Source organism: Ictidomys tridecemlineatus, chromosome 10 (genome assembly GCF_052094955.1).
Source record: "Ictidomys tridecemlineatus isolate mIctTri1 chromosome 10, mIctTri1.hap1, whole genome shotgun sequence".
NCBI classification, from domain to species: domain Eukaryota; kingdom Metazoa; phylum Chordata; class Mammalia; order Rodentia; family Sciuridae; genus Ictidomys; species Ictidomys tridecemlineatus.
In genome coordinates this window covers 58,119,240-58,144,394 of record NC_135486.1, presented here as the reverse complement: position 1 = coordinate 58,144,394, position 25,155 = coordinate 58,119,240, and the positions used below count along the sequence as shown (strand labels likewise).

The following is a 25,155-nucleotide window of genomic DNA, read 5'->3' as shown; positions in this document are numbered from 1 at the left end:
CCTAGGATGAAACCAATTTGATCATGGTATACAATTTTCTTAATATGTTTTTAAATGTGAATTGCTGATATTCTGTAAAGAATATTTGCACCTATGTTCATAAGGTATATTATTCTATTGTATTGTGTCTTTATTTGATTTTATTGATACCAGCTTCATAGAATTAGTGAGTGTTCCCTTCTTCTTTATTTCATGGAAAAATCTGTGAAGGATTGGCATTAGTTGCTCTTTAATGGTCTGGTAGAATTCAGCTGAAAATCCATCTGATCCTGGGAGGGGTTGTATTTCTTGGGAGACGGTTAATTACAACTTTAATCTCATTGTGTGATCTTGGTCTGTTTAGGTTTTTTGTATTTTCGTGGTTCAATTTATGTAAGTAATATGTGTCTAGAAATTTGTCAATATTTTATAAATTTTCCAATTTATTGAAATATAAATTTTCAAGATAGTTCCTAATGATCTTCTGGATTGTTGTGATGTCTGCAATGATATTTTCTTTTCAATCTCTTATTGATTTGGATCTTCTCTCTCTTTGGTTAATTTGGCTATCGGTTTACAAATCTTATTTATCTTTTAAAAGAACCAACTCTTTGTCCCATTGCTCCTTTGTATTGTTTTTTAAGTTCCAGCTTCATTAATTCTGGTTCTGATCTTAATTATTTCTGATATTCCACTTTTTTTTGAAATTAGTTTCTTTTTCACTTTCTAGGACCTTTAAGAGAATATTCCTTTAAGAGAATATGATTCAATTTCCATGTGTTAAAATGACTTGTTTTCTTCATCTCATTATTGATTTCTAATTTCATTCCATTATGATCTGATAAGATGCAAGGAATTATCTCAATTTTTTAAAAAAATTTTTAAGTTTTGCTTTGTGTCCTAAAAAATCGTCTGTTTCATAGAAGGTTCCATATGTAGATGAGAAGAAAGTGAATTTGGTTGTTGGTGTGTGAAATATTTTAAAGATGTCTATTAGGTCCATTTGATTAATAGTATTTTTTATATTTAAAGAGTCTTTACTTAATTTACGGCTGGATGATGTATCTATCTGGTGGTGAGAGATGTGTTGAAGTCATGTCGTATTATTAATATAATAATATTAATCTATCTGAGCCTTTATATCAACTAGGGTTTGTTTTATATAAGTAAGTACACTGATATTTTGGACATAAACATTTACAATGATTGTATCTTGTTGTTGGATAGTTGCCTAACCAATATGACATGACCTTCTTTGTTCTGATAAATTTTGGCTTCACATCTACTTTTTCAGATGTAAGAGTAGCTATTCCTGCTTGTTTTTGGTCTTCTTTTACATAGTATATCTTTCTCTCATCTATCACTTTAGCCTATGGATGTCTTTGCCTGTATGGTGAGTATCTTATAAGAAACTTATGGTTGGGTCCTGTTTTTAATCTACTCTGCAAGTCCATATGTTTTAACTGAATAGTTGAGGCCATTTTACATTCAGTGTTATTATAGAAACATGACTTACATTTCCTGAAAATTGAATTTATTTATAATGTTTAATGCAATGTTTAACACATTAATGTTTAATACTGTCTTTTACTTGGTTACTATTCTATTGGGATTCAATCATTTGCTGGATCTGTTGTTTATTTTTCTTCATTCCTTCTGCATATTTCAGTAAGCATTTTTCTGTAGAGTGGACTTTGTAGTCATGAATTCTTTCAGTTCCTGCTTATCTTTGATTTGCTTATCATTGATAGTTTGTTGAATATAGCAATCATGGTTGGCAACCATTAGCTGGATTTTAGAGCCTGGCATGGGAGAACACAAGTCTAATAGGTTTAACTCTAAATGTGACCAGCTGTTTTTTTGTTGTTGTTGTTGTTGTTTGTTTTGTTTTGTTTTGTGTTTTGTGGCTTTTAAAATTCTATCATGGTTCTCTGTTAAGACATGTAATTAATCATGTAAGACATAAATCTTTGGAGGATATTTCTTGATCTTGACTATTTGGGGCCTAAATATCTCCTCTATTTGGATTTCCAACTCATTCTCACATTTTGGAAATTAATTTATATTAATTCACTGAAAAAGTTGTGAATTACTTTAGTTTGTATTTTGATGCCTTCTTCTAAACCAGTGATTCTTATATTTTGTCTCTTAATGTTTTCCCAGGTTTGTCTGGGAAAACATTACTCTGGTCATGGTCTCTTATCATAGCTTATTTATTGCTGATTATATTTTTAAGATTATATACCTTGTCTTCAAGGCCTTGAAAAATCTGTCTTCTTTGTGGTCTAATCTATTCATAATGCTTCCAAATGAGTTTTTAATTTGGTATATGGAGTGTTTGACTTCCAGGATTTCTGTTTTGTTCTTTTTCAAAATGACTATCCCTTTATTGAAATGTTCTTTCATTTCCTGTATTTTCTCTTAGTTCATTTCTTAGGACTTTTTTTGTTTGTTTCTTTAGTTTATTGGTCATTTTAACTATAAAGTTTCTAAATGCTTGCTCTGACATTTCCTCCAATGGAATCAGTTGTTGAAGTTTTGTGGGCTATTAATATTGACTTGTTCCCTTGGTTTTTCATATTTTTAACCATCTGCTGGGATGATTATGTCTTCACTTTTATGGATGCTACTATTTAGTAAGCTTCCTTCTTTTAAGTTTATCAGGCTGGGAAAACATCTAACTGTTGATATTCCTACTCATCATGTACCTACTGCTATTTTCAGTGTCCAGCACCACTTTGAGAGAAACCTATAAACTGTATTAACTGCATTTTCTTTGAAACAAAGCCATATACCAGTAAATCTTAGGAAAAAAAATCTTATTGAAAATGTTCTGCACAATTTTTCTAATCCAAATCTCAATTTCAAATAATGTTCTTAAATAAATTAATAAATTAGTCATTAAAAATAGCATAATAAGGGTTAAAAAGGAAAAGGAGAAAAAGAGGGACAAATAAGGAATAAGGAAAAGAGAAAAAAATAATAGAAGCTGTTTTAGTCAGGGTTTTCTTTTTTTTAATTGTTATTGTTGTTGTTTTCTGCTCTGGCCAAAACACCTAACAAGAACAATTTTAGAGCATGAAAGTTTATTCAGGGGTTATAGTTTCAGAAGTCTCAGTCCATAGGTCAACTCCATTGCTTTGGGCCTTAGGTAAGTCAGAACATCATTATGGGATAGAGTGTAGGAGGTAAGCAGCTCAAATAATGACAATCCGAAAGCAGAGAAACTGCTGTGCACACCAAGGACAAAATACTCCCCCAAATACACACCCAATGACCTACTTTCTCTAGCCACACTCTACATGCCTAAAGTTACCACCCAGTTAATCCATACAACTAGATAAATGCACTGATTAGGTTAAGTCTCTCATTATCCAATCATTTCACCTATAAAATTTCTTGTATTGTCTAACACATAAGGTTTTGGAGATACTTCATATCTAAACTATAACAGAAACTAGATACAAAGAAGAAGAAAATGGTGAGTGGGATAGAGACAGGATCAGGTAACACAAAAGGGAAAAGAGAGACTAAGAAGAGTAAGTATAAACCTGAGCTTGAAGAGAAAGGGAAAAATAATGATTCCATTTAATGCTTTAAAATTTAGAAGAAATACAATCAATTGGGTAATTTAACAGCTGGTTAGGGATTACAGTGTTGTATGCTGTCCTGAAGAAAAGCTGTGTACCCAGTGCTATGAAATCATAATGTGTGCTCCCCCTTGTATATTTCAGAGTAGGTGGGGTATGTCAGTCTAAGTTAGAGGTTCTGAGACCTAGACAAAGTGGTGTCCATGGAAAGCACAGGGCTTTTTCGCCTTCTGGAGGGGACAGGTTCAGGTCAGTGGGCTTGTTTCTGGGCATACTGAGAAGTGGTTAGCTATGGAATGCTCCTCTATAAGCCCATTTGTGGAGTGTACTGTATTTAATAGGCCCAATAATGTCTTCTGGCTGCTTGGAGTTATCCTCAGGAAATGCCTTCTACGGGTCCATGTATCTGAAGGAGAATTGTGTCAAATTACAGCTCTGTGACACACAAGTATGGACCATCTGAGAGGTGCTGGGGTGAGGAGCCACCTCCCTGGTTGCCGTAGTTCTCATCCAGTCACTGATGCTTGTTAGTCAGTCCAGAGGCCCAAGTCTGCATGTTTGTTGGGCATTGCATCTGCAGACCATTTCTGTTGGGTGTGGGGGTGCAGGGCTGCTGTAGGTACTCCCCTCTGTCAGGGCTTCTTGGTAGCAGCCATATAAAAGTGCTTGGTGGATATCTACAACTGTGAGGTCTGCAAATGCAGACTCTCTGTTGGCAGCCTGTGGCACAGAAACATATACCATGATTGCTGTGGATGACAGGGTTTTTACCTATTACTGTCACCAGGGCGGGTGTCATGTGGCCCATCTTTGCTTGAGCTCCTGCAGCCCATACCTGTGAGGAACACTGGATTGGGGTTAGCTTTCCCTGGGATTCTCTTGCCATAGGGTCAGTTCTACCTCACTCCCCTTGTCCAGGACAAGGAGGAGGAAATTTCAGTAACCTTCAGCTAGCAGTTATCTCTCTACAAGGTCTTTCTAAATGGACTACTCAGACAACCCATTCCAGAGGCATTCCTTATGGATTTGTTACTCTCTATAGGTAGGAAGATGCTATATCAATTTAATTTCTCCTGGGAAGACTGGCTAGCTGTGGTCTATACAAAATGACTTTCTGCAAAAAATTTGAGCTGAAGTGTAAGATCTTCTTCATTATCTTTAGAGCTCCTGCCCCATTTTAATTCAGTGTGCTTTTTCTTTCCAACTATTGTTACAAAAGCCATATTGTGAGATTTGGCTCTTCCTCATTCTCTTTTGATACTCCATCCCTGTGGCCCACCTTGGTCAGTGTTCAAAGTCAAGGAACTCTTATTTTCTCTGTTATTAACCAAATTTTGAAATTTTCCAAGTCTCAAGCCACCGAATACTGAGTTTTGAAGTATTTACTCTTTCAGCGACATCTCTGGTCAGCTGTTCTGTCACTACTTTGATTCTGGGTCATGGAGGAATTGAAGGTTGCTGCCAAATCTACTTTGCCATCTTCTCAAACCCAACAGTGATTTTAATAACTACTTCAAATATGACAAAACTCAAAGAGATTAAAAATTTATCCAATATAACTGGTAGATCCTTGACTAGAATCTAAGCAGACAAGTTTTAGAGGTCCTCCATCTGAATCAGTATACTTCAAAGGAAAAGAGCATATTTGCAGGGATTTAGGAAGCATGTTAAGTCCAAAACCCTCACATAATAAGAACACGTATTCAGAAGCCAAAAGCTGTGATTATGGGGAGACTCATTGATGACGCATGTCATGTCAAAAAGATATGGACCCAGGCAGTAGCTCTAAATAATCCTGCAAACTTGGGAGATCACTGTAATGGCACTTGAGGTTTTCACTTACTCTGTTTCCTTGTGGCTGAATGGAAGCGGAATGCTCTCACTGCCTGAACTGTTTTTTTTGTCTAGTCTTAACTACCCAACAGAAAGCACAAACCTTTTGAAGTATGATAGGCTGGTATGCCAGGGACATTTCTGAATAATCTTATTCTATTACTATTATTTACAAGAAAGAAATGTGAATGGACTATTTTAAGGACAAATAAAATTTAAATGTCATTAAATAGGCTTAAGGATGCCAAAGAGATGGCTATATTGTAGAACAGAAAGTCAAGGTTGGCCACAGAAACTAACACATGCATACAGAGAACAAAGGAAATTGTGGAGAGAGATGTGTATCAATGCTCAAAAAGACCTTGCAGCTCATTGATTTGAAATAGTTATGTATTAATTTTAACTGTGGATAATTTAGGACTGTTTTGTATTGTGCCTATATTAGAAAGGCAAATGTGTTACTCTCACCCCTTTATCAAGAGCTAGAATAAGTGAAAGAGACTGCTGATTGCAAATTAAAATGCTAATTTCATTCCATTTTAACTTTTGATAAATTCCTATTGAGAGCTACTGATTTTAGAAACTTTTAAGTACTACAATAGCTTTCAGTATATTGAGTCCCTGGGAGTCTGCCTCTGAGGGTAATGTGTTTCAGCCTCTCTTATGAGTTCATCTAAAATGCCATCAGAATGAGTAAATGCTACCCCCTGGTAGAGAAGACAACTTTTAATTTATAGAAGGCAACGTACTTGAGGTCATGTAATTTTGGTCTCAAAGGCAAACAAGTTATTGCAAATACTAGCTATGTTTTAGGTTATTATAACAAAATTCCTAAAATAATTAACTTTAAAAAGAAGAATGATTTATTTTGGCTTACAGTTTGGGAGGTTTCAGTTCATGGTTGGTTTCTTGCTCCTGGGCCTGTGGTAAGTCAGCACATCCTGGAGGGACCACGTGGTAGAAGAGGAAGCTTCTCACCTTATGGAAGGCAGGAAGCAAAGAGAAACAGGAAGGGGCTGGGGTCCTAATATCTCCTTCAAGGGCACATCCCCAATTACCTAATTACTACTACTAGGCCCCACCTCCTGAAGGTTTCACCACCTCCCAATAGTGCCACAGCCTATGGGCCAAATCTTTAATATATTTCCAAACAATGTACTAACTTTAAAGAAAATTCAAATACATAATGGTATTGAAGAGGATAGCCAGGGTTTAGCAATAGAAGTACCAGTAGCAGCAGCAAAATACAAAGAAAGTGGTAGTAATTATGCAGTGCTATCTAAGCCTTATTGTATGCTTACTAGGTATGCATGACTGATCTAAGGGCCTTAACATGTATTCTGCATTTTAATCTTTACAATAATCCTTTAGATGCTTTCATTATCTCCTCTACAGCCAAGAAAAGTAAAACAAAGAGAAGTTCAACCAATTGCCTAAGGTCATATAGCTAGAAAGGTGAGATCAGAAATCAAAGACTGACTGTGGGTTCATGCTGTATAACCAGCTGAGTTCCTCATGCTCTTTGGGCTGTGTAGGAGGCTACACATTGCTCAATGTCAATAAAACTAATGTGAGGACTGAGGATTGTCTTTGTTCTGTATTCCTGAAAAAACAGAGATGAAATATGTACAAAAATAGAAAATTCTAGAAGGTTATTCTTTAATAGAGAATATATGAAAGAACACATTTATCACCAGAATCATTTCCAATGAATTCAATTAGATGATAGAAGTACTGAAGAGGAATGCAGAACCCAAATGCTCAGAAAGCTAGCAGTTAATTCATAAAATCTATACTATACATATAACTGATAATGCACTAAGTTTTCTGGAAGTGAAGGCAGGCTGCTGCTCTATCTGAATCACAATATGACATGTTTCTTATATTTTATTCCCCAGTATTTTTTGTTGTGCCTCACACACAGAAAATACTTAATATTGGTTGACTAAATAAATGTGAGGCATTTTCCTACAGAACATAGAATTATGAATTTATTCTGGTAATTTTTATTGAGCGTCCTCTATCTGTTAGGCACTACTTTGGTGACTAGAAAGCTATCAGTGTGCCAGTAAGTGGTGGCACTTACATTATAATAAGACAAGATGGACAATAGTAACCTTTGAATAAATAAAATAATTCCATATATTAGTAAGTACCATGATGAAAATCAAAAGGATTCTGTGGTGCAATATTAAGTGAATGGACTTAGAAGACATTCATGAATGGAATAAGGAAAAAGGATTTAGGGATGAGGATGAGGGGACAAGATCAAGAACTGGCTTTATTAAACTTAAATTTGAAATCAGATATCCAACTACAATTGTCAATTTTTATATTGAAAAATATAGAAATTTTAAAATAATCAACATACTAATGGCACTTGAAGCCATGGGATTGTATCAAATATAATAGCAGATATATAATTTATTAAGTTAGTGCAAACCTCTGCTAATTGACTCAAATCACAAGAGAGAAAATGGCTTTCCTTTGTAAGAGCACCATAAAGATAAATATCACCTGCGAGCCTGGCTAACTGGCATTGGTCATGTTGAATGCTACTTGTCTGAAATTCAAGATAAAGATAGAATAGGGGCAAGGAGCCTGGGATGCTTAAAAAGTAGGTCGGAAGCCTTCCCTCCATTTCAATTCCTAGATTCTATGGTTACATAAATTTCACCAAACAGACTCAACCACAGACAGTTCTAATTCTGGTGGGGTGAATTTTGATCAGTACTGGGAATATGTTAATCACTTTGACCAAAGAATCAACTTATTGAATTGAATTTACCAGAACGTTTCAACATTAAGTTGTTTGCCGGGAAAGAGTTTGGAACTTATATTCAGTTTGTAGAAATGAATGCATCTATATATGGTGGTAACCCAAACCTTTCATATTGCAGTGTTATACCTGTTATGCCCCTAGAGATGAGGGCTAGTTAGAGGATAGAGGAGGAACACAGTACAAGGTCCCTTGTCACTAGATCCACTCTAGTATGAGGTTTTATTGGAGACTGAGACTGAGATACCAGTGAGAAAGAAAGAAGGAGCCAGGAAAACAGGGAACCACAGAGGCCAACCACAGGGTGTTTTAATAAAGATTTGTTGCCGAAGAGGTGAGCAAGATGGCAGAAAAAGGGAGACCAACAAGGGCATGAACAGGTACAGTGAGTGGCGTTGAGGGTCCAGATATATTCGGGTAGGTTGGAAAGCAAAGAATGATTGCAGAGACTTAAGAATCAAAAAGCAATATTATTTCTGAGGGCTCGCAGTCTGGGTAGTGAGACAAAATATATTGATAATGAGATATTTCATAAAACCTACCTGGTGTTAAACTGAGGTATCCAGCAGGAGAAGGAATGGACAGACTTCAAGAGATAATTTATTTTTCTGTATTTTTAATAAACTAGGAATAAGATGAGTGGAGAGAGGGAGAAAGGATGTACCCACCAAAGGGTTTAACCAAGGTAGGAAGGTGAAAATAATTAATCTGTTGGAAAGGTAGGTGGAAATTATCAGTTAATCAGTTAATCTGTTGGGTAACAAGAGATTTGTCCTGGGAGATAAGAAGGATAAGATTGAAGAGGTAGAAGTAAAGGGGAAGAAGATTCCTAGAGGATTACTCTCTAGGGTTGTAGGATTAGGTTGCTGAAAAACAAAATATAAACAAACAAAAAAATAAAAACGGAAGCCAGAAGAAGACATTCTAGAAGATGGTACAAATCAAACCATTTCCAGACATAAAATTACCAGGGGGAAAAAATAACAATCCAGCAAAATACTGCACCCAATTTCTTTTAGCTTCAGGCACAGTCATCAATATTTATTTCATTGCTCTTTTATGAGTTTTTTAAAAAAAACTCATATAATTATATGCATTCATTTTAAAAATAACCCAAAAGAACTCCTTAGCTTTTTAATTAAAAAGAGAAAAGTTTGACATGGGGCTTAGAATCATGGTTAAAGATGACTCTAGTGGCAAGTCAAACATTTTGGAAATGAGTTAATGCACATCTGCTAAAGAACCTGTTGTTTCCATTTGAGCAGAATATTTGGAGTGCAATGACATATGCAAAATAAGAAATTTAATATTTTAAGCCTTCAAGATGAATGTTACAACATCTGAACAAGAATAAATGCCATGATTATTCAATTACCTTGCATCCCAGGGTCTTATTTACCATCAGCTTTCCCAGCATGCTCATCTATTTACTGTTAAATTGAATAATTTCTCCTAAAGGGGATAACATAGTCTTACTGACAGCTTGTCCCTGAACTCCTGATTTCATAGCATTGATAAACTAATATACAAATGGAAAAATAGAAACTATATAGAAATGGTTGCTTATGTGTACCAGATCTAACGCAAATAACAGCTGCCAAATAGACTGCTTAAGCCTGAACTTATTTCATTTCTCTTCTTAACTACATTTCTCTTTGGTAATATTCCCTATTTTAAATACAGTGTATGAAACAGGCACAAATGGCATACAACTCCATTAAATTGCTGATGGTTCTGTTTTCTCCTGAAGCCTTTCTTGAATGATGCCCAAGCAACACTATAGTTTCCATGTTAGTCTAAGATCATCTGATGAAATTCTTACACTGAGATTAACTATTACTCTTCTTAAATTACCATTTTTCCCACTGATGTTTGGCAACTTATTTAAAGAAGCAAGCTAGGGGTCGAGTTTTACTTCTTGCTCTATCAAGGCATTGGCAGAACGCTGACTGTGAAGCATAGGAATGTTTTCTTTTTCCTTTTGCATCAGCTATGCTTTGTTGAGACACAACAGGTGAATCCAATATGGACTGATAGATGGGGGTTTCTATTCTTCCACAGTATAAAATAAAATCAACTGGTCTGGTTTGTGACAATGTATGCATATATATGTATGTATATGTGTATATATAAATACATGGGTGAAATATACATGTACATACATAAAGTCAGTATTCAGTATGTCTGGGTTCCACATCTATGAATTCCACCAACTCTTGAATAGAAAATATTCAGGAAAAAAATACATCTGAATTGAACATGATTTTTTTTCTTATCATTATTACCTAAGCAACCCATGACTGCATCTATTTTCATAGTGTTTAAATTGCATTAGGTATTACAAGTAATCTAGAGATGATTTAAAATACACAGGAGTAGGTGCATAGGTTATGTGCAAATACTATGTCATTTTGTTTAAAGGACTTAAGGATATTTGAATTTTGGTATCCATAGAGTGTTTTGGAAGAAATCCCCCATGGACACATAGGAAAAACCGTACATACATAAGTATTTGTACACAGGTGTACACACACACACACACATGCACACACACTCACCTCCCCCAATCTACATAGATGTCTCCACTTGCCATACAATTACTCAAACCCAAACATAGAGTTTCCTTGATCTCTTTTCCTCACTGCCCCATCAACAAGTCCTGTTGTCTCTGTCATTTAAAAAAAAAACAAACCTGACTCATTCTCATCTGCTCTGTCACCACTAGTCTAAGTCAACATTAATTCTCTTCTGGATTATACTATGACCCTTGGGAAGCCAGTGGATCTCCTGGCTTCCATTTTTCCTCTTCAATTTCTTGTCCACATAGCAGTAAAAAAAATCACTAAAAAGCTTCCTCTTTAAAAAAATCCTCCCCATATGGTAATAAAGATGGAAACTGATAATCCAAGGTTGTGATCAGGGAATAGGAGGCACAACTGAGTTAGTCCAAGTGACACCCTATCCCTTGATTGAGTAGTACAAGAAGCACTCCTGCCCCACAACTTCTCAAACAAACCAAGTTGAATGACTTCTCCATAAGGAAATGTGAGATTTATGATATAAAATAGAAAGGGCAAAAGTGTTTCATAAGCAAAAACAATGGATATGTATTACATGTTCATGTTTAAATTCTTATTAGTCCAAAATGAAATGAGAAAAAAATAATACAATAAAAATTGTTTAAAGGGCTGAGGATACAGCTTAATGGTAGAGCATTTGCCTAGCATGAGAAGGCCCTAGGTTCCACAGCTAACATTTAAATTATATTATGTACACATACATGCATATACATAATGTATACATATATAACATACACACGTATAATATATAAGGATTTTATGTACATATATAATATGTATGTATCTGAACATAACATAAAAGCTTTTTAAATATAAATGAAGCTACATATGCTTAATTTTAAAAAACTGTCTTTTTGTGTGTGTGTGTGTGTGTGTTGCTGGGGATCAAACCCAGGGCCTGTGCATGTGAAGCAAACACTCTACCAACTAAGCTATATCCCCAACCCAAGGTTCCTTATTTTTTAACGGCCTTTTTGATTTTTCTGGTTTTGGTGATAAAATGCCCTTCCTTTTAAATAGAAGGGAGAGTGGAATTCAGTTTTCTTTTTAACTCTTTACTTGGCAAAATAAGGTCAGCAGCTCTATGATTGTTTCTTAATATCTCATTTGGTTTTACTTGTTCATACTCAAGCCTTTGGAAATCCTTAATATTTTGCATGTACTTCCAAAGTGCTTTCTAAACTGTTCTTGGGGTTACCTAAAAAATAGTGCAGAAGTGCTGGTATAAGAAATTTGGGGATTTTTTTTAAATCACAGCCTTAAAAGTGGTAATAAACATTGTGAATCTCCAAAAAGAAGACATTGTATACAGCATATCCCATAATTGTTTGACCAAAGAACTCTCTTTGTGAAGAACTATCTTAGAGACTTGTTCAGGAAAATGTCAATTCATTCACTCATGAAACACTTCAATTTGCACTTGGTGTATGCTTGTAAATATAATGCATCATTACCCTTTTTATAGAAAGAGAAAACCAAGGGGCACAAGAGAAATTAAGATGCAAATTTAAACATCTGTGATATGTCATTCTGAACTACAACCTGAGTATTTTCAAAATAGTCTTTTCTTAGCTTGATCTGCACATTTGTGAAAAAATAATTCCCATTCACATCCTTATACTTTCCCAAATGACTCTGAAATGTCAAACCATTGTGTAAATTTTAAAAACACCAACTTTAGACCTTTACTGAAGTTAGATTACTGTTGCCAGAGTAACTATCAAGTATCACAAGGCAAGGGAAGCCAGAAAAATATCTCCTTCCATATCAAACATTGAATAAAGCAAGATGCTTAGAAATCTGTGATGGATAGAACAGGATGTTACAAAACTATTGTTGCTGTACCTGTAAATTCAAAGTCACAAGGTCCATTTGATGACAAAGAGTCAGGAGACAGTTACATAGCTTCTCTTCAAAATGAAACAATAAATACTTTTTAAAAATACCGAATAACACTATGTTTCTTGCTATAAAAGTATGCTGGTTATATAACAGAAGATAAGTAGTTTTATAATTAGCACTTGTTTATAGATGTCATATATTATGTCATGCCTGGAGGGACAAAAGAGGTTCTAATTTAGTCATTCAAATAGAATTTATTGAGGCCATATGGAGAAATGAGAGAGCCGTTATACTAATGGTAAATAGACTGAACAATGGATAAATAATTAAACCCAGTACAATGATAGATTAGTTCATGAACATCATATTATTGAGACAAAATGACTTAGCATGGGTTAACACTCACGTAGGTGGGTATGAGCATCTATTCTACTCCTTTCTTCACATTCTCCAGCTCTTCTTATCCTTAACATTAGTAGATAATCATGAGAGAATGGACTCTCTTGAGAGAGAAAGCTCAGAACAGAAGGCATTGTGGAGGCTGTTTATATCACAGACTCAATATACAAGAGGGGCTCAGGGGCTCAGGAAATAATGAGGAAAGATATAATTCCTTTTTGAAGTAGTGGTTGATACCAGGGAGCTGAAGAAGCAAGCTTAAGTTACAGAATGCAGGAATCAGGAAAATATAACTCAATACTTCCTCTGAAATCAAGGAAAGTTGTGTCAAGGAAATGTCCAAGTTCATTCCTGGACTTTCCAGGTTAGATAATTCCTTGAGCTATGGATAAAATCGGGATGCAGAATTTATCTAGGTATACAAACAGTATAGCTATCTTTGGCACTTAAGTGCACTGATCAGATAGAGAAAAAAATAAAAAAACAACCTCCAGGGATCATTTTAAACAAACCCACACAAATTCAGAGAAGGGAACATCATTTCTTTTTGAGATAATAATGAAAAATTTCAGAAATGGAGTATGTCTCAAAATACACTCCAATTAATTAGATAGTCTGTATTCTGTTTTCTTAATTACATCTTTCAGAGTGATTGAAAATTCTGAGTGTAGTAAAAATTTTATTAAAATTGTAGCAAAATCAAGTATAAATGGTCAAAAAATATATGAAAAAAAATGTTCAAAATCTAGCAATTAGAGGAATGCAAATCAAAACTACTCTAAGATTTCATCTCACTCCAGTCACAATGGAAATTGTCAAGTATACAAGTAACAACACATGTTGGCAAGGATGTGGGGAAAAAGGTATACTTATACATTACTTGTGGGACAGCAACTTGTTGCAACCACTGTGGAAAGCAATATGAAGATTCCTCAGAAAACCTGGAATGGAACCACAATTTAATGCAGCTATCCCACTCCTTGGTTTATACCCAAAGGACTTAAAATCAGCATACTACAATGATGCTGCCACATCAATGTTTATAGCAGCTCAATTCACAATAGCTAAACTGTGGAACCAATCTAAGTGCCCTTCAATAGGTGAATGGATAAAGAAAATGTGGCATATATACACAAGGGAACATTACTCAGCCTTAAAGGAGAATAAAATTATGGCTTTTGCTGGTAAATGGATGGAGCTGGAGAATGTCATGTTAAAAAACACCAATCCCAAAGAATAAAAAGTTGAATGTTTTCTCTGATACATGGATGCTTATTCACAATAAGGGGGGATGGCTAGGGAAGAATAGAGGTACTTTGGATTTGGCAGAGTGGGAAAAAAGGAGGGGAGGGAATATGGGAGTAGGAAATATAATAGAATGAATAGAGCATATATGTGCATATATGACTATGTGAACGATGTAGTCATATATGCACATATATGACTACATCATATATGTGCATATATGATGTAGTCATATATGGTACAACCAGAGGAATGAGAAGTTATACTCCATTTATATATGATATATCAAATGTATTCTACTGCCATGTATAACAAATTAGAACAAAAGAAATTTTTTAAAATATGCAAAAAAATTATAGCCAAATCAACTTATATAATCACCAATTCCATTACCATCACCAATTCATCACCACTTTCAGCAGCAGATCACCTCAATCACACCTTCAATCATGTCCACTGTCATCACCACCATCATTGCCACTGCCACCATCACCAACACCTCCATCATTGTCATCATCGTTATCATAATAGCTAACATTTATTGAAGGTGACTATCGGCCTCTCATTATTCTAAAACCTTTACATGAATCAACCCTTTAAGCTCTCTTCACGGTCTCAGCTGAGATACCATTTCCCTTGAATATGCCTTCAATTTTCCTCCTTTCAAGGATGTTTTCTCTTCCTCTGGGTATGTCTTTTCACATTGTAGTAATGGAACACATTGCTTCTTAATTTACCTTCTTCATGGACAAATTATGCCTCATTCCACTTTAAACCTCCCCAAGTACCCAGCCCAACCCATTGTGTTATTAATAGTTGCTATAAATCTTTATTTATTGATTGATTGATTCATTTATTTATTTTTGTAAATGAGCAAATAAAAAGATAACATCTAAGGATACATTTTTAAGATTGACTCCCTCATTTTGAAATACAAATAGATGTTTTTGGTTGAATCTTTCCAAAAGGTCAATTAATTAATTTCACATATCTAGATCAAACTTATGTCTTCAAAATTCCCAGAAATTGAATGACAAGTTACACATAAATCTTGTTAGTTGTGATATAAAAATATCAAATAATCATGAGCACATTAAAAAAAACACAAGTACAGAATGACCATACTGTTGAACATTTATATAATAAGCCTTTGATTTGCAACAGATGTTTATTTGTAAGTCATGCCATTAGTGGTGCCATCTTCAGTGCTGACACATCTTTGTGTCATATAGGAACTGCCCTTGCTGTTGTGGATGCTTGCTGTGGTAGTGGGGCCTTTAGCAACATTTATTGCACCCAAAGTTTGCAGCAATATCAAGCTCTAACCCTAAGTTCTATGCTTACAAAATTAATGTACTTCTCATTCTGAAATGTCTAGTGCTGAGCGTACAACAGTTGTCCAAAGAGGCTTGTTAAATGATAAGTAATTTACTGCTTCATTTGACAAATATAGATAGTTAGAAATAGGAATTAGATATTTTGTCTAAGTACAGGACAATACAGACTAGCTAAAATAATCTTCTTAGATACATCAAACCACAAATGCCCAGCTATCCTCGCAGTTGGATGTGCCAATGTGATTTAAGTACTAGCCAGTATAAGGTAAGCAGAGATTTCCAGTCCTGGTCCATAAAGATTTCCCTTGTGTGAAGTTCTAGCCATTTTCCTATTGTACTCCCCTGACAAGTATGGTGACTGTGGGAATCCCATAGTTAAGTTGAGGAAAAGCAATAACAAACAAAAAGCATAAGATGGAAGGATCCTTAATCTTTGAGTGACAATCTGGAAGAGAGCTGACAAGGGACACATGTTTGAGACCTTATCTGGACAATAAATATAATCAACCACAAAGATTTTAGGGTTTATGATTAAAGTACCTCAAGTATCTTAATTAACACATAAGTTAGTATCTCAAAGTGGATATTGCTCTAATAGAAATCTTAGTCATGGGGCATATAGTGATAGAAGAAATCTCTGAAGCTGAAAAATGGAGATCTGTATTATTGGGGGACAAAATATTTGGCAAGTCTATCATTGGCTAGAAGAAAATCAACTAAATGGCCAATTACCTTGTAACTTTAGGGAAAGTTGGAATACTGATGAATATTGCTCCCATTAGCTGCCATTGTTATGTTGCCACAATAAAAATAAAAAGCAAAAGTATTCTTACTCAGGAATTGGCTTGAATTAGAAGCAATTGGAGATCCAGTACTTCATAAATTTGAAAAATCTAGACTGTTTATATATACAATAAAAATAAAAAGCAAAAGTATTCTTACTTAGGAATTGGCTTGAATTAGAAGCAATTGGAGATCCAGTACTTCATAAATTTGAAAAATCTAGACTGTTTATATATACCAAAGAGCAACAAGTAAGACTGAAAAATATCTTTGAATAAAACATATTTCAGTTGAAAGAAGTGATTCAGCCTTGCAGCAAAGATCAGTTTGGAGATGTTACCTTCCCACTCAAGCTGTGCTTTCACAAGGCCAGAGCATATCCACAGTTATGCTGAGAGAGAGAGGCACTGGGCCAAGGAAACTAAGAAAGCAGATTTGACAAGTATATTTAGAAAAAATTGGGGGTATGACGGCTGGCATATGGAACTGACTGGAAGAACAATATCAGAAGCTCCTAGGTTCTTGAGGCAGTGATGCTGCCAGCAAAACCTTGAGCCTAAACTTTCAAATTAAGGAACAAGTTCTTATTATGTTGCTCAAACTGGCCTCAAACTCCTGGGTTCAAATAATCCTCCTGTCTCAGTCTCTGAGTAGCTGGCACTATAAGTTCATGCCGTTGTGTCTGACCGAGCACAGCCTTTGAAAGCATTTGACTGCTTAAACCCTAGGACAACACTCAGACCCTTTATACCAGAAAGAAGTGAGCAACAATTCAGTCAGTCCCTCAGGGAGAGGATGAAACAAAATGTCCACTTTTAATATAACTATAGAGATGGTAGACAAAGGAATGTATCTGTAGACTAAGGATATAGTCATAACACTTCTACCACTTCTAAGCTTGGAGCATTCACAATAGGCGATTAGCAGAGAATCTAGCTACTATGGTCCAGGCAATGTTTTCTGCCTCCAATTCTTTGCTTTTACTGATGGAATTTATTAGTGAGCTCATTCTTTCTCTACTGTGGAATTGAACATTGGGTGTAGGTGGTGGGTGGTGGGGCAAGAATAACTAACTTGTCTTTCTGTTCATAGACAACCCACAGGGAACCATTTCTAGTTCTGACAGATGGTTGCACATCACTGGAGGAATCCTGTTCTCTGAGTTAGACTCAGAGACCAAATGGAATTTGGGGTTATATTTGGTCTGTGGGTGTGTTACAAGTGTGTTATCTATATGAGAAGAAAAAGGAAACAAGTATTTGGAAACCAGAAAGTAAACTGTGGAAGAGACTGGTTCGTTGATCACAGAAGTCATTTCTTCTTTTTCCTCAGCAAGCAGTGAGACAAGATTTCTCACAGTCCTTTACAGTTGGTCGTGACATGTATTGGAGTTCAAACCCTTGGAAATGAGTGAAGTGATGTGTGCTTCTTTCTAGGATGGGGCAGTAAAAATATCCTGCACCTACTTCCCTATATTTTTTCCTCTTTTATCTTGATGCAAACAAGTCAGAGACTTTGAAAGCCACCTGGACATAATGGCACTGCCATTGGACTTTTGATGCATGAATCACCACTGAGGGAGGAAATGACTGCTGATCAGGAACACTGCTTTGGAATTTGCATGTTTAACAAGTAAATTTCTATTGTGGGCTTAAGGTAGCAGAGCATGGTGGGAGTGTGGTGAAGCAAAACTGCTTATTTGTGGCTGGAATACAAAAGAGGAAGAAGGAAGGACTGTGCTCCCACTATTCCCTTCAACGACGTATCTTCAATGATCTGAAAGCCTTGAAGTAGGTCCTACCTCTTAAATGTCTAACATCTCCCAACAGCACCGCCCTGGGGACCAAGCCTTTAAGTATTCAAGGAATGCTTAAGATCCAAACTGTAGTACTACCCCAAACCTCATTAGGATAATACACTAGGAACAATCAATATTAGTCATGTGAACTCAGTAAGACAGTTTGTGCAGAAAAAACTAATGGAAATCTTAAGGTGGCCATATCTCCATTACACTATTCTTGGCTTTTCAATGTTTGCTGTAAATGAAATCCATTCTTTAGCAAAGCTCCAATTAACCCTGGCTGAGACATAGCCACCAGAAAAGTCAGAAGAAATAATTTATGCCCTAACAACTAGAATAAGGTTCTTTTCCAAGGAGTTTTATTGATTTTGACAAATAAGTTTCTAAATATATTTGACATGCATAGGCATGGGTATTTATTGAACAGATTTTTCAACTGGATGTCATTTTTTCCAAGGTTCTTTTATAAGAAACTTGACATGTGTAAAGATGATTATGGAAAAAAAAATGTAGATCACATTTTCACTTTTCTTTTTTAAAAAAAGTTTCCTTATTCTCAGAAATTCTTGGCCTGTTATAAATCACTCTTGTTCTGTTTATCCAACAGCATATATTATTTTACCACAGAACCATGTATCTGCAACTTTCTTTTAAGAAAATTTACTAGATTATCCAAAAGTATGTGTTTGTGTAATTCAATTAAATATGTAATTCAGAGGCAAAAGTAGATATAAAATTTTATAAAATATAAAATTGTGCTAGGATTCACAAAGTTTAAATTGTGAGACTCTCTGAAAACACAATATGCTTTTAAAAGTATGGGTTCTTGAAGGGGATAGTGAGATCCCAGCTCCTTCCTCTTCCACTGTTGGGCATCCTGGCTATGAAGTGAATGGTTGTGATATGCTACACACTTCTGCCATGATGTGCTGCCTCCAACCCCTACCAGGAGCCTAAAAGATACAGGCCTGTCCAATCATGGACTGAAACCTTCCTAATTGAGCCAAATGAAGTTTTTATCCTATAAGTTGGCTTATCTTATGTATTTGTTAAACTCATAAAAAGAATTGATATGACCAGCATGCATCAGACCCCAAATCAGACGTAAGTCACACTAAATTCTCTACCACAAGAATGGCAAGGAAAGAACTTAAGTTTCAAATTTTCTACCATCTTAAGGACTTGGGACTCTTAGCCTCCAGACTCAGTGTTTTGCCTGGGGACCCGGGCCATAAACTTAGTACTATTTTTGTGTGTGTGTGTGTGTGTGTGTGAAATAAAGATAATAACCTTTGGGAATTAACTGCCCTGATAGATTTTTAACTTTTTTGATCACTGGAAGCATAACTTATGCATTGCTATCTCACTGAAACACATTAAGTACTGGTGTGAGTGAGGAATGAGACAAAAGATCCTTGACCAACCACAGTGGCTAACACACTTCAGTGGAACAACTGCTGTTCCTAAATTAACTAAAAAGATTTGAATCTCCCATATAATGCAGAGACAGGAAACTGAGGAGTTTAGTAAGAAAAGGAGGATGGCTACATTATCTTCCAAAGAAGTCCTGTCATGTGCATGGGGGTCCTGTAAGTACCTATCATCTATTAACCACATCTGTGAGTATGATTTGCTTATAATAATAATGCATATTTGCTATAGAAAATTCAGGGAATTTTACATAACACACACATACAAACATATACATGGATTGATTATGAAGAAACAAAAATCCCATTAAGTCCACCACTTTAAAAAAGAAATGAAAAAAGGAAAAAAAAGCTCCCATCAACCTTTTTTAAGTGTCATTCCAAATAATTTTTAAAAATATGTTGATGTTTATGCATCCTATCATTTTTTTTTTGGTTTCTGTTTTTGGTGTATAGTCTGTAATTTCTTTCCCTATGTTGACATAAAGGTGATGTCTCTTTATTTTACTAGAAGTCACATTCATAACTTTAGTATATTTTAACAAAGTTTGTAACATTTAAAAAAATTGTAGTTGTAGATGGATAGAATGCCTTTATTTTATATGTTTATTTTTATGTGGTGTTGAGGATTGAATACAGTGCCTCACACATGCTAGGCAAGCACTCTGCCACTGAGCTACAGCCCCAGCCTTCATAATATTTTTATGTTGAAAAAACATATAAAAGATGCTGAAAAATTCGTTCCCTCCCATGTCTATTTGTTCTAGCATATTCCAAGATTATATTCCCACTTATTCTTGTGTGGTACAAAATATGCTTTACTTTATGTATCAAATATTTCCAATAGATATTTTAAATAATTTTTTGAGAGAGAGAGGGGGGGGGAGAATTTTCTTTAATATTTATTTTTAGTTTTTGGCGGACACATCTTCATTTGTATGTGGTGCTGAGGATCGAACCCGGGCCGCACACATGCCAGGCGACCACGCTACCACTTGAGCCACATCCCCAGTCCAAATAATTTTAATGCTAATTATTAGTATATTCATTGTATAAGTGGGTTTAGAAAATTATCATCAATTTTCAGGTCATTAGGTTCAACCTCATAGTATTGTTCCTAAATCTTTTGAAATGTTTTGAATCTTTTCATGTTTAATCACATAGTTCGATTTTCTTGTATGTAAGTAACAATTTTAGTTATATTATTTTGCTGTAAATTTTGTAGATGTTGCAGCATTGTATTTTGAGATACAGTGCTACTAAGAAAAAAGTCTGATTCAGGCTATTTTTTTTCCTTTATAATACTTTCTTTTCCATATATGTTTGTAGACATTTATAGATCTTTGCATTTCATTAGCCTACACCAGTTGTCCTGGATTTAGTTACTTTATAATGCATATGCCTGGAACATCATGATTTCATGTTGATCTGCAGATGGGACTCCCAGTCCATATCTACAAAGTGATTTTTGGTGCTTTTGTTATGATGTTGTTGGGTATAATGATGATCCAAAAGTTTGTTATTAACCTACTGACTCCATATCTATAATCATATCTCTTATTAAATAACTAAACATTAGAATTTAAAGCATTTCTTTATACAAGGCTAATGCTCAAAATATTAATTATTATTATGATTAACTGCTTTAACCTCTTTTTTTTTCTCCTGAAATCTGGTTGATTTTCTGTCTTCCTCTAACCAACAATAACTCAGTTCTGTAGTGCTAATTCTTTACAATATGAGTTTCTTTTTTGTTCTTTAGCATATTGGGGATTGAACCCAGGGTCTTGTGTTTCTAAATAGTCTTTCATTTCTGCAATTACATTTGGCTCATTTTGGGAGGTTTCAGTCCATAATTGAACAAATGTCTTTCATTTCTGAATGACAGTTTCATTTCTGCAATCTTTCCTTAGTATGGCTAGCTCCCTTTTCTATCTAATTCACTTGCATTATTATCTCATCATCCATCTCATTATTCAGAACATTAGATGATATGTTTTAAATTTTATTAAATTCCTTCACATTGTCAAAGACTTGTTTAAAATTTTCTTATAATTCCTTAAGAGTGATACCATGATACCTTCCAAAATGTGTTCTTAAATCTACCTTTTGCATGCTAGACTCCTTTCTTTCACTCCTGGGCTATATTTTGCAATAAGTGGAAACTAGGTAAGGTCCAGGTAGCATTGATTACTTAAATCCCTCAGGGATTTATGGAATTCACCAATTTTCCTCTCCTGAATCTTTTCATCTGCCCTCAATTGTCCATGCTAATAGAGCCCTTTACCAACTAGGCATCATCCTAACAGATGAATAGTCTCAAACTTAACAATCTTCCTTCTCTGAAAATTTCTTTCTCGTGACCCTAAGTCTGCCATGCACCTGACAAGCATTCAAGTCCCCAGGCTTAGTGTCAGTAGAAACTTAAAGCCAGGACTTTGGAATAATTACTGCCTGGGATTATTAGTGCTAAATTTTAAGCTGCCTTATATCATTTTGCAGGATATCATACAAAATGAAATGCTATTAATAATACTGTCATTATGGAAAAATGTATTATATCCAACACACTGACAAGATAACCTTTGAAATAATGTCTATCTATCATTTGGCACTTCTCTGTATTATGTTAAAGTTCCTTGCATATTTCTTTCTCCTTTATAACTTGTAAGCTTTTTTTGTTTGGTTTTCTTGTTTGGGGGAAGGTGTAAACCTTTTGAAAAAAGAAAATTTCTTACTCAGTGTTTTTTTTATCCACATGGATCTTGTAGAACACATCACTTTTACAAAAAGCTGGCGCTATCTTTTAACATGTTTCATTTTTATCATTAGTTTCTTACTGGTTACCTCACCATTCTCAGTTTGTTCACTTAACCAAATATTTTGCCATTACAATAAAGGTGTGGCAGTTTGGGACCTTCTAAGCCCTATTTAGTGAATATTTAAAATTTACCACAGGAAGATTCTTAAGAAGCTTACAGCTTTAAAAGGGGGGAAAATAGAAATAGATTAATAATGATATAGTAAATCACTGAGTGAAAAAAAATTAAATTTTGAATTCTTTCAAGAGTTAGTTGAAAAATAATTTCCTTTAAGAAGTTTCTCTGGACCACTTGGGCTATGCCAGCTCCTTTGGATACCTATTATATCCTATGCATAATTCTGTCTCAGTGCTGACCACATTATTTGAAACTACTTGCATATATATGTGGCTCACTTGTGGTAGCTCAGCTTCCTGCTGACCTTTGTAGTTTGGGAACACAGGTGCTATATGGACAAATTAATTCTCTCTAAAGGGTAACTTGAATGGTCTACAGTTCATATCTAGATATCTGTAGAACAAAAATTTTTTATGTTCCTTAACTCTATACCTCAACTGTAGACAGAAGTTTTTAAATTCCCCCAAGTTTTTTCATTCAAGGAAAGAGAATGCTTCCCCAGTACATATATTCTACCTTGAGGGGTGACCAACAGGTGGCTAAAAGTGAGGGTAGTATAGAAAGAAAGAGCCTGGACATGCAGGCTGGAGCACCATGAGGCTGTGTAGCATGGAGGAAAACACTAAAATGGAAAGAGAAAAGGGGTGGGCTGCAATCTTGGAATAGGTATCAGAGGCTGCTTCCCCCAGTATCACCACATCCCACGATGAAGTGCTAGATGTGAATCTTGCAATCCTTTGTCACTAAGAGGGTAACTTCACCAAGGTGTGAAGATAGAGCATATAATAGGGACATTTTCTGAGCTTAATTTACAGCTTTGAAGTAATTAAGCATAGGTGATGAGGGTCTCTGTTTATGCCCTTGCCCTGCAAATGTTAGGGGTGAGCCTAGATGTCCCTACATCGGTGAGCACCCCCAGAGATCAAGTGGGAGGGAGACAGAAGTTTCAGGAAGAGAACAGAAAAGCAGCAGCTGAGATGAGAAAATGGAAGTTCAATTACATTAGGTAACTTGTCCATCTGAAAACTTAATTACCCCTTTGCCATGTGACCTAATAGATTCACAGGTTGTTGGAATTAGGGACTAGTCATTTTTGGTATAATTATTCTGTCTACTACAAGCTGTAATCACCTGCAATTTGGTAGTGGGCACTCTTCTAGATGCTTCCTCGGATAGCTGTGTAATTAATTACACCTTGTAGTTACATTGAAAGGAACCCTGCAGAAAGAGAGGGAGATTGAAGAAGCCAAAAGAACAATAGTGAAACAAAGACTTCATGCCTTTGTCCTTTACTTCTTTGCTTGGTCAATTAATCTCTCTCTACCTCACTCTGTCTCTCCTATTTTTCTTACCCTTCCTCCCTCTTCCTTAACTGGACAATCTATTCATAGTATTTAAATAGTTTCTGTGGACAGAAAGAGCTTGAAATGCAAAACCTAAATAGATTTTGTCACATAAACGGAGAGACAAGAGAGACAGAGAGACAGAGACAGAGAACTAAGTTGCATGCATTTGCATGGGGAATAACAGATATTGACTAACATGCATTGAGTATTTACTCTCCGTTACACATTATACTAAGCACTTTACATGGGTTACCTCATTCAGTGCTTATAATTGCCATATTTAGTAGGTACTGTTATTATTACTAACTCATTTCACAGATGAGAAAAGTGAACTTGGAAAGATTAAATAATTTGTCCACTATCATATACAAGTTAAATAAAGGAACCAGTATGAGAACCAAGTCTAGACCCTCATGGAATCCCTCTACCACCATGACCTTTTCTGGGAATCCTCACTAAGCTTCCCCAGGGAAACAAACACCTACCCTAAACTTAAACCCATCAGGCATGACCACAGCTGGTTCACATAAATTGAACATTTCCCCAAAGGGTAACATATTCCAGGACCTGTACTAGATGCTAGAGATACAAATACAATAAGAAAATGTCTACATCCTTGAAGATTTTACAGTTTAATCCCAAGTGGTGTTAACAAAAACATAAGGGCTCAGTGGTAAGAGAAGGTAAGACCAATATATGGAATCAGGTATTAATACTAAGCATTCTACTATGGGTCTTTTGGTATAAACTCTCTGGAATGTGACCAGTCTGAATTTGACCTTCTCATTTATATAAATGGTGAGATCACTCTTCATTCTGATGCTCCATGTCAAGGTTGAAAAATGATCTACTTTAATTCAAAATTTGCTGAGTTGATTTTGCCTTAAGGATACTCCAATAACCCTAATTTAATTCTTAGCAATTTCCAAGAAAAAGTATTAAACTAATAGCTATTCCCTGGTGCACAGCAATTTTCTCAGAGGAAATGATCCTGAAAGTTTAAATTTTACTGCATAGTGTAGATTTATTTTTGGTGTGTGCATGCATGTGCTGCAGATTGAACTCAGAGACTCCTGCATCCTAGGCTTTAACACTGAATTACAGCTCCAGTTTGTTTTTTCCAGAACTCTGATATCTGAAAGTTAGAGTAGAAAGCAGTTGTGTAAATGAGCTTAGACATAGCCTAATCATGTCATCTGTTTGCCATAACATAACTCTTTTACCCTAATTCTCACCATCCTCTGCTTAGTTTGAAAGATACATAAATACAATT

The 25,155-nt window shown here is 35.4% G+C and overlaps 1 protein-coding gene across 13 annotated transcripts in view; it reads right to left on the bottom strand.

The window, feature by feature from the left end:
- Rgs7 (regulator of G protein signaling 7) overlaps nucleotides 1-25,155 on the bottom strand; it is a 466,064-nt gene that overhangs the window by 176,716 nt on the left and 264,193 nt on the right. Inside the window, exon 2 of one of the 13 annotated variants that reach the window (XM_078023007.1) lies at nucleotides 6,280-6,380. The exons of the other annotated variants lie outside the window; for them this stretch is intronic. The gene's annotated coding sequence lies outside the window, so the exon portion shown is untranslated. The remainder of the gene's footprint in view (nucleotides 1-6,279; nucleotides 6,381-25,155) is intronic. 13 annotated transcript variants of the gene reach the window in all.